General features: G+C 40.1%; 1 long non-coding RNA gene across 1 annotated transcript in view; it reads right to left on the reverse strand.

Annotated features, from left to right (window-relative positions):
- Positions 1–10,671, reverse strand: part of Gm31525 — a 90,907-nt gene extending 80,236 nt beyond the window's left edge. The window contains exon 1 of the long non-coding RNA XR_373283.3: positions 10,291–10,671. This is a non-coding gene — a long non-coding RNA (predicted gene, 31525). The remainder of the gene's footprint in view (positions 1–10,290) is intronic.
- Between the last annotated feature and the right edge of the window lie 689 nt (positions 10,672–11,360).

Here is an 11,360-nt window from a genome sequence, read left to right on the forward strand (position 1 = left end):
GACATATGAAAATCACCCTATCTAATCAATCCACCACATAAACAAACTGAAAGGAGAAGAGAGAGAAAGAAAGGAAGAGAGACAGACAGACAGAGACAGAGACAGAGAGACAGAGAGATACACACAGAGAGAACAGCATAAAAAACTACCTTGCAAAACAGTATATTTCACAGAAGTTGAGAACTCTTTGCCCATCTTTATGGGTTTTCAACTCAAACTCACACTACCTGTATGGTTCTTAGGGAATTTCAAAGTAAGAATTCCTGCTATATATTTGAAAATTGTAAGTGCTCTGAGCCTCTAGTGACAGGAGGCATATTATTTTTGAAAATGATTTTAATAAAGAAAAATATAAAAGACTGAAACAACAATTATAGAAATGAACCCCTAACATTTGCAAAGAAACTAAAGAAACAGAAAGAAAAGCCAGTAGTGAAGACAAGATAAGCCATAAAAGATGCAATAATGTTCTTAATAATTTCAGATGTTATTAAACCCATAAAATAATGTGGCTAATTAAGTTTATAAAAGATGGAGTAAAAAAAAAACTAATATGAAGCAAAGAGACTGGGTCAGTTAGGTGTTTGTTTTTGGTGTTGTTGTTTTGTCACCTTGACATAAGCTAGAGTAATTTTTAAACCTGGATGAGAAAAAGACTACACCAGATTGACCTGATAAACCAAGGCTATAGAAAATTTTCTTCATTGATTGTTGGTATGAGAAGTGACTGGGGCAGTGTCACCTCTGAGCAGGTGAGCTTGGGTGGTATAAAAAGAAAACTGAGTAAGCAACAAGGAGCAGCCCATTAAGAAGACTTCCTCTATGTACTCTACTTCAGTTCCTAAGACCAAGGGTCTGACTTGAATTCTTGCCTTGACTTCCCTCAGTGATGGACTGTAACCTTTTAAGTAAAATAAGCCCTTTCCTTCCCAAGTTGCTTTTGACAATGGTCTTTATTACAGCAATAAAAAGCAAGCCAGGATAGAGACTTCATGTGATTGATTAAATCTGAAAACAACCAATGAAGTAATTTAGATAACAATTTATTTATATATACATATGCAGAAATGTTCATGTATCACAGTAATGAGCACATACATTATAGCCTAATTACAAAGCTTCAAAACAATTTTATTAAAGTATTCCATTTATTCTTTGATAATTGTATGTGTGTACATCATATATCTTGAGCATATCCAGCTCAGATTGTCCCTCCCACGCCAACTGAGCACTCCCACTAAATGCTTTTCTCTTCTGCCTTAATGTCCTCCTAGTAAAAGAAAAATCATAGAATCCACTGATTCTAGCTAGCGCATACATATGTGAGGCTGTTGACTCAGCTATGGACAACCTTCCAGTGGCCATACTTTTAAGTAAAAGTGACTCTCCTGGCAGCCATTAACTGCTAGTAGCTCCAAAAATGGAAAGAACTACACGAACTTCTTCCCAATACATTGTGGACTGCTACCTGGCTGAGTCCTATGCAAGCTGTCTTCAGGTAAGCACAGCTTGTTTGAGTTCATGAGTACACTAGCCATGTCACATTCAGAGTGTAACATTTTACAAAATTCTTTCTATGGCCTCCAACTCTTGCAATCTTCTTGCCCCCTTTTCCATGACATTCCTTGAATCTTGATAGGGGGCATTGATAGGAATGACCATGTAGATCTCAGCACTAAAGCCATTTATTCCCAGCACTTTGACTAATTATGAGTCTCTGTGTTGAGTGATACTCACTGTATAAAGAAACTTCTCTCAGTAAAGTTGACAAAAACTAACCTATGAGTACAGATTTAAATACTAAAGAAGGAAGTTTGATAGCATATCTACTTAATACATTTCTACCTAGGGTCTATAATTGCTCCATCCCTGATATCTTAGCCAGGTTTAAAGTATCAGCCACTATTTCCCTCCATTTCAATTTTGGCTAACCTCAAAACAGCCATAGTACTATTATGGCAGTAGGTACACATTGCCTACTATGTAGGTTTTGCAGTATGCAAGGTCAACCACTGGTTATATCTGTGAATAATCTGTCTCCTCTAGTAGCCTGAATGGCACATTATGGCAAAATAGCTACCTGGATAGTAAACAAAGAGAAATATCACTGCTGTACCCCAAAAGACAACTAAGGAGCCATCAGAGATGCAATCACACTAGGTCTTTTATTCAAGCTCCATTTTGGGCTTTGTGCTAACCCTGACACAGCAGGACAGGAAGGTAGAGTCCTGAGTCTAATTCTAAGCAGGCATTTATAGAGGCAAGAAGGAGGTATCTAGCCTGGCACACACCTGATGGGAGGGGCAGTATTATGGAATTTCATTGTCCTTTAACATAATTGACTATTGCTAGGAGCCAAACTATAAACTTAACATTTGCTTTTTCCTAAGTGGTGGTTGTTAGAATGTGAAGTGCCAGGAGCAGGTTTGTAACCTGGAGGTGTAGAGTTGTTGGGGAATAACTGGAAAGTAGTGCTAGGTGCCGGCTTGTTAGTTAACTCAAGTCAACCTTAGGTCAGTTTCTCTAAGATGGAGTCTGAACTCAAGAGATCTGGTCTCTCATGACAAGTCAGATGCAGCTTGAATTCTTGCTGTACTACAGCAACAATACATTATAACTTCAACAGTAGGATTTCACTTAGCTATTGTAGACAAACAAAATGAAAGACGATAGGCTTACTTTGTGGTTGGGGGGGGGTGTTCTGGGAACATCCTTTTCACTTAATTCACATCTTCTAAGGAAAACACATGCTCCCATGCAGGATACCTCCATATAAACTATTTTTAACTGTATATGTTTTTAAATGATCTCTCCTAAGGCTTTTTTATACACCCTTGGTTTTTGTTACATGCCCCCCGCCCCATCATCTCCCTCATCTTCCCACTCCAACTTTTCTTTAGCTCTTTACTCTCCACTACCCTCCTCTCCCATTACATCACAGTTTCTACTCTTGCCTCACCTAGACCACATTTCACTTGATGCTGTCATACATCCTCTCTAGCTTCCTGACATGAGCACACTCCAAACTAAACATACAAATCTAAAACTCGTAAGCCAGTTTTCACACATGAGAAAGAATAAGCAGCATTTGTCTCTCTGGACCTGTTTTACTCCACTTATTACACTATTGTCACGTCTCATCCATTACCTTAAAAATAAATCTCATTTCCCTTACAGCTGGATAAAAGTTCTATGGTGTACATGTTGTACATTTTCATTATCCAGTCACCAATTAATGGACATCTAGGCTGATTCTATCTGCTATCTCTTGGGACCAAAGTAGTAATAACCATAGATACACAAGTATCTCTCTTAGAGAATATAGAGATATCCAGGTAAAGACCAGGAGTGGTATATAGTTGTATCACAAGGTTATTCTATCTTTATATTTTTGAAAAACATTCAGGCTTTTTTTAAAGAAAAAATATAAATCAGTAAATTTCATTATTTATCAGGAAAGCAAAGTACTTTACTACCAATATCCCATTGTGATTTTTACTTAAGTTTATTTTAACCAATAGTTTAAAACATAAAAATATATATATATATAAATTTTTCCTGGCTATTTGTATGTCAACTTAAAACAAGCTAAAGTCATCTGAAAGGAGGGCACCCCAATTAAGAAAATGCCTCCATAAGACCAGGATGAAGACAAGTCCGTCCCTAATTTTCTTAGTGATTGATGGGGGAAGGCCTAACCTATTATGAGCAAGACAGGCCCTGGGCTGGTGGACCTGAGTGCTACAAGAAAGCAGGATAAAACCAGGCATGGTGGCGCGCCTTTAATCCCAGCACTCGGGAGGCAGAGGCAGGCAGATTTCTGAGTTCGAGGCCAGCCTGGTCTACAAAGTGAGTTCCAGGACAGCCAGAGCTACACAGAGAAACCCTGTCTCGAAACCCTTCCTCCCATCCCCCCCCAAAAAAAAAGAAAGAAAGAAAGCAGGCTAAATGATTCATGAGGAACAAAGCAGTAGGAGTCATTCATTCCTCCATGACCTCTGTACCAGATCCTTTCATATTTATGCCCTGTTTAAGTTCCTGCTTTGACTTGCTTCAATGATGAACAGAGTGCTCTAGAAGTATAACCCGAATACCCACCCACCCCCAATTTGCTTTGATAATGCTGTTTCATCAGAGCAATAGAAATCCTAAGACAAGCCGGTAACAGAATAATGGTGTGACAGATCTGACCTTGTTTTGGGTGGACTGTGGAAAGACTTTAGGCTATAAGAGCCATTGAGTATTAAGAATCTAGTGGGCTGTTTTCCCAGCGCTTTGAAGATAAATATATTGAGACCAATGCAGATGATGGCAGCCTGGCTTGTGAAGTTTCAAAAGGAAGCAAAGACCCTTCCCAACAATTTGAGTGAATAATCTTTAGTGTATATGGAATTGACTGTGATTAACAAGAGACCAGATCCACAAAAGACATTTGTTTTCCTGGGACAACTGATGCTTGTTAATTAGAGCTGAGAAATTAAGAAATTTTAACAATACCAGTATCATTGAGGTAAAATGTTCTAGGAAGTGTTTACTGAAAATCAGCACGCAGAAGCTTTATTCCAAAAGTGGCCAAGGCTGTAACTCTTTCTGGGAAATAAACTATGCAGTGTAAGAGTCATGCAAGTGGTACTGCTTTTGAAGGCATGAAGGTTTCACAGAGAGCAGCTGAGACTTGGTAATGTAAGAGGCCAAGGGAAGCCATTGGCGAAGGTGTAGCCTCAGTGGATGTTGAAGGCCCAGGATTGAAGAGGTCATGCAAAAAAGTTGAGGCTTGGCATCATGAAGAGAGCCTATGAAATGCTATTTGTCAAAGTTCAGCCCCATTATAGCAAAAGGCCCTGGCATTTTAGAAATATCAGTACCACAGGATGACCACCAAGAACAGTAGCAGCTGTGGAGTGGAGATAGTCAGAGCCTAGAAGACAAGGTGTGGTGTGTGTGCTGTAGAAGATGGAGCTGAGGAAGGGACCCAAACACTCTGGGTGAGTCCACATGATCATGAGTTACTGAACACTGTGTTATTTGGAAATTTGGTTTACATTTGATTTGATTGTGTCTGTGATCTGATTTTTCCCTCTTGAAGTAAGAAGGTGTTTCATTTGTTTTTGAAATTATAGTTGGCTACAGTTGAGAGACTTTGAATTTTAAGGCTTTGGATTTTAAAACAAATTGACTATTTTAATGAGACTGGACTTTTAATGAGTTTAAATTTGTAAAGACTAGAATTTCTAAAGTTTTGTATTTTTAATGTAAGATCTTGGGGATAAGTGAGAAAGGATAAGTTGTGGATTAAACAGTGATATGTTTGTATGTCTAGTTGAAAAGGGGTCAGTTGTGCTAGCTAGTTTTATGGCAACTTAACATGTCATCTGAATGGGGGGAGCCTCAATTAAGTAAGTGCCTCCATAAGATCAGGATATAGACAAATCTGTAGGATGTTTTCTTAATTAGTGATTGATAGGGGAGGGCCTAGCCCCAGCCCATTGTGAATGATGAAATCCTTGGGTCAGTGGTCCTAGGTTATATAAGAAGGCAGGCTGAGCAAGCCATGAGGAGCAAGCCAGTAAGCAGCACCCATCCATGGCCTCTGCATCAGCTCCTGCCTCCAGGTTTCTTCCGGTTTTGAGTTTCAGCCCTCACTGTTTTTGAAGATGATGTATTATAAAAAATTCTGAGTGAAATGAACCCTTTACTTACCAACTTGTGTTTTTGTCATGCTGTTTCATCAATATTAAATATAATTGTGTTTTGAATCTCAATATTTCACAAACTATAATGATGAATCAATCAAGATATGTTGTCAGCAATCAAGTTATATCATGCATAAATATATACATGTGTGTGTATTAGCATATATGCATATACATATAAAAATGGGAGAGAGAGATGAAGATCCAAATAACCATAGAGCATACATTGTCACTAACTATAAAGTATATTAAGTAAAAATAGCATTATGTCAGGCAAAAAGTCAGATCATTTTCTTTGTCCAAAATGAAAATTATATTCAAAGTAAATGTCACAATAAGGTATGTTGGAACAATTTAAAATCCACTTCTAATAGGATATCACAACTGACATTCCATAGCATTTAGAATTCAATAATAAAATTTCTACACATAAAAATATATTTGACATAAAACATACAGATGCGTATTTCATGCTACCATGCAAATTGCTGAGTCAGGACAACTCTCAATGCCTACTTAAACAAACAAAAGAAAATACAACATGAAATACAAACAAACATACATAAATTTTACTACCTTCAAAACACAGGAGAATTTTACCAGGAAAAAAAGATTACTATATTCAGAGAAGGGTGTGTACAGCACTTGCCAGGCAAGCCTGAAAACTTGAATTTAAGTCCCCAGAACCCTGAAAAAAACAAAACAAAACAGATAAGTAGCAGAAATATCTGCTTTCTCTGTTTATTCCTACATGCCTGGATATGAGCAGTGCAGACGGGAGAATCTCTAAAAGCTGGCAGGGAATGGGAGTATAAACAACAGAGTCTCTGCCTTTATGAATGTAGAAATTAAAGATTGGCACTGGCTCCCACAAGCACAACATGGCATGCACTCATGTGAACTAATAACCATAAGAATATAAATATGAAAACAGAGAAAGAGTGACAGAGAGGGAGAGAGAGAGAGAGAGAGAGAGAGAGAGAGAGAGAGAGAGAGAGAGAGAGAGAGAGAAAGAAAGAGAGAGAAAGAGAGAGAATATGAATTGCCGCATTCCCCTAATAAGAGTTTTTGTTTTTGTTTTCCTACCCTGCTTATTTTAAAATACAATCTTTCCCCTAAGCCACAGTTATATTCAGGGGAAATCTCATAATATTATCATATGCTCATGAGCACCCACAGATGGCCATGTTTCCTTCCTGAAGTCAGAAAACCCACAGCCTTTAATTCAGGTTCACACGGAGCAGATTTTAAGTACCGGTACTTCAAAAGATTTGGTAGGTTCTCTCCACCATGATATAGGCTGACTTCCTTCACCCAGGCATGCAAATTTGCTAGCCTAGCAGAATCACATGCCTTCCCACTAGCTCTCTTTAACCTGGACTGATAGCTTGTTTGGGCCAGCTCCCCACAAAGAAGGAAAGTATGACTACAATCTATCAGCTGTAATAAGGATGAGATGAAATGCGTATTAAGGAATAACACATCCGGCAGGCAGTACCTTTTCTTTTTCCGTTTAGAATTTCTGTAAAATAAAATCTCTGAGTCTTCACATTGATTTTAGAGTGGAAGGTGCTGGCTCTTCAAAACCTTGTGATACACTTCAATATAGATATATAATTTGTTACTCATTGGTTACAAAAAATAATAATAATAACCAACAACAAAAAACAGCCAAGAATGTAGAGACTGCTCATCAGTTAAGCTCCCCCTACCCTAATGAACACACACACACAGCAGTTGTGCAACTTGGTCTTTATGCGTTGTCCCCCAACAACTGGAGCGATGGCTGTCCCTGACTCTGTCGCCTGCTTGTGGATCCTGGTCCCCTATCTGGTATGTTTTGTCTGGCCTCAGTGAGAATGGATGTACCTAGTCCAGTAATGACTTGATATGCCAGGGTGCCTTGGTACCCAGGGGTGCCTCCCCATTCCCAGAGGAGAATAGGAGGGAGGAATAGGGAAGGAGAGGAGTAGGGGCTGCTACAGGATGTAAAGTGAATAAGTAAATTAATTAATGAAAAAGAAAAAGAATTCTTGTATAGAACTCAAATTTTTTGTTTCTCAGTTCAGGACTGTAACTCCAACTCTGGGGTATCTGTCGCCATCTTCTGGCAAATATAGGTACTGTACTCATGTGCACACAGATACCCCATGCACAACTACATACCCCCATGCAAACACGTATAATATTTTAAAACATCGATACCAGAAATGAGAACATCTCTTATAATCTGTTGGCCATGAGAGTCTAGAAGAACACTCACACACAAGTTTTTGTAGGCTATTGCTGTTGCCCTTAGTTTTCTCTCAGAAGTTAAAAATATATTCTTGTCTTATACAATATATCACAGCTACAGTTCCCCTCATCATTCCTCCTAACTCTCCACAGTCCCCCTCCATCTCCTCTTCAGAAAAGTGCAGGCCTCCAAGACACCACAGCCAAACAGAATAAAGCAAAGTACAATAAGAAAAGACAAAAATCTGTCATATCAAGGCTAGACAAGGCAATCCAATAAGGAAGAAAAGTGTCTCAAAAGTAGGCAAAAGGGTCAGAGAAACATCCACTCCTACTGTTAGGAGTTCCACAAAAAACACCAAACTAACAGCCATAACATACTTAAGAACCTGGTGCAGATCCATGTAGGTAGGACCTGGGCTTGCCACTTTATTCTTATGACCCCATATGAGTCTGCTTAGTTGATCCAATTGGCCATGTTTTCCTGGTGTCATCCATCCCCTGACCCTTACAGTCTCCTCCTCCTCTTTCATGGGGTTCTCCTATCTCAGAGGGGAGGAACCCAGTAGAGACCTCCAATTTAGACTATCTGCATAATGGCTGTCTGTGGGTCTTTGTGCCCACTCCCAGGAGCTGCTGGAGAAAGCCTCTCTGATGACTGTTGGACTAGGGACCCATCCTAGACTCTGGTTCCTGGCCATCCAGGCAGTGATCGGCATGAGCCTCAAGTTAAACCAAATATTGGCTTGCCACTACCACATATTTCTAGCCATCATTGCCCCAGAACATCTTGCAGGCAGGAGGATTTTGTGGCTGGGGTGGTGTCCAGGTTTCTCTTTTTGTAGCCTGTAGCTATCCACTGTGAAATCTTAAGACTTTCAGAATATGATCTGTAGGCTAGAGGAAAGCTATAGTTACAAGTGAAAGCGAGATGGAAAGTCCTCCGATTCACTGAGTATCTTTAAAGAATTATAATAGAATGAAGCTGCCTTTGTGGATTAGCTGCCAAATTAGTTTGGGACAGTGATTTAAAATATATGCTTATTGAAGTTCTCTTTATAAAAATAGACTATAAATTTAATAGCTTACAAACTATGAGGCATTCCTATAGTTCTGGAAGCTCAAAGAGTCTAACACCAAGGCACTGGCAGATTTAGTGTCTGATAGGTACCCCTTCCTGGTTCACTGATCGAGTCTTCTCTGCTCTGGGATCTCCATTTTAAAAACACCGATTCCCTTCATAAAGTTCCTGCCCTTATATCTCACTGCCTCCTCCATACACCCCACCTCCTTCAGAAGAACAGTAAAGCAGGGACCACAGTAACACCTATGTCAGACAGGAAGCCTGAAACATGAAGCACCGTTTGCTTGGGAACAAGATCTTTACTTCTGAGCTCAGTGAGGTGATTCTCATTCTCTCTCAAACTGAATTTGGAAAATCATGTTCGGTTTCAAAATTAACCCATGAGATCCATCCAGACTAATAAAATTCTGAATGAGGGTCAAAGGGCGGATTTTCCATTTGTAGGTATTTTTAGTATATTTCGTATATTATATTATAATGTAAAGTATATTATAATGCCATCTAGATTTGAATGCTGCTCACCTCCCAAAAAGAAAAGGAATAGATAGCATTTGAATGGTGTAAAGGATTTTTTTTGTGTCATGGTGACTTATCATGAGTGCTGAGTCACTTGATAGAGAAATTCAGGCTTTTTTTTCTTACAGAAGTGAAACAGGATCAGAAAAATGCTAGTTTTCTGATAACTACAATGAGATGAGCACTTACTGTTCTTTGCAGGTATTTTATCTGACTTAAGAATGACTCTCTTCCTACAAAGGACAGGGCAATAAATTTTCACACACAGACTTTATGATTTAAAAAGAAAAAAAAATCATCTAGACAGAAAATTGGCCAAAAATAGGAGAAAGGGTTTAGAAGTCAGTTGGTTTGAAGGCTTGGGTAGTTTGTTACTAACGTTGACCAATTGTGCTTTTAATTAACCTAAATAATTACCTAAAATGAGGTGAGAAGATGACCTTGCATTTCCTTCTGTTTAAAAGTAAACGTTTTGCATGGACTTTCTAATATCCATACAGAAAGAATCTTCAAAATTATGCAGCCAATTCAACTCAAGAAGAGGCCAAATTGCAGTTCTATTACTTCAAATTGGTTTTGTTATTTGGTAATATCTATCTATCTATCTATCTATCTATCTATCTATCTATCTATCTATCTATCTATGCACATGTGTGTATGTGTGTAGGATAGACATGGGGGGCGCTAGGGGGAAGGGAGATGGAGAAGGAGAGGGAGAGGGAGGAGAGACTTCAAATACTACTATTTCTTTACTTATTGCACCTGGGTATGTGAGGAGAAAAGATCATGTCCTTGCCTTGCGGGTTGCGAATCTCTTGAGACAGGCAGCTACAAGGTGCACACACAGGTGAGATTCCAGCCAAGCCAGAAGACCGGTTTCCCACAGAGCTGGCCTGTAATCCAAAGGCTGAAGTACAGATGCAGGCAACCCAGCGACAGTGAGGAGAGCAGAGAGGTTTGTGGGAGAAACAGGCCAGAAAGACGTGAGCCAGTCCTGAGCAGCTGGTCACAGGACTGAATTCATGATGGAAGAGATGAGCTGAGGTTTGAGACAGTTGGCAGCAGACCCACGGAGACTTCTGTTCTGAGAGGGGAAGGAGCTAGTGTTGGCAGTTCCTGTGTGGCTCTGCTCCACAGTTACCTGGCAACAGCCAGGTGTGCTCTGCCCACAGTTACCTGGCAAAAGCCTGACTCACTATAAAAGGGCCTGCTTGCCCTCTCCTCATTCTCTTGCTCTTGTTCTCTCCTCCTGTTCTTGCCATTCCCCTCCCTGCCCTGTCTCCCTCTTTCTCTCCCTTTCTCTCCATGTGCTCATGGCCCTCCTCTCTTCTCCCTCCCTCCCTCCCTCCCTTCCTCCCTCCCTCTCTCCCTCCTTCTCTCCCACTCCCTTCTCTCCTCCTCTCTTCTCTCCCCTCCCCTCCCCTCTTCTCCCTCTTTCCCTTCCTCTTCCTTCCCCTCCCTCCCCTCCCTCTTCTCTCTGTCTCTCTGTCTGTCTCTCTGTCTGTCTCCCTCTCTGTCTCTCTCTGTCTCTCTGTCTCTGTCTCTCTCTCTCTCTCTGTCTCTGTCTGTCTCTCTCTCTCTCTCTCTCTCTCTCTAGCTTTCTCTCAACTCCCCTCCCCATGCCCTGAATAAAGTCAATTCTACACTATAAAATATGGCTGTTACCTGGTGTCATAGATGAAGGGATGCCTCAGCATGGGCTCTCAGAAACACGCCCCTCCCCCCACACCTTACTCCTCCTCCACAAAACATATTCTGTCCTTCCTATCTTTTTATAAAACACAAAAGCTGGTACAGAGAAAGAAACAATGAAATTACTGATGGTGTTGGAG

Source organism: Mus musculus, chromosome 1, assembly GCF_000001635.26.
Source record: "Mus musculus strain C57BL/6J chromosome 1, GRCm38.p6 C57BL/6J".
Lineage (NCBI taxonomy): Eukaryota > Metazoa > Chordata > Mammalia > Rodentia > Muridae > Mus > Mus musculus.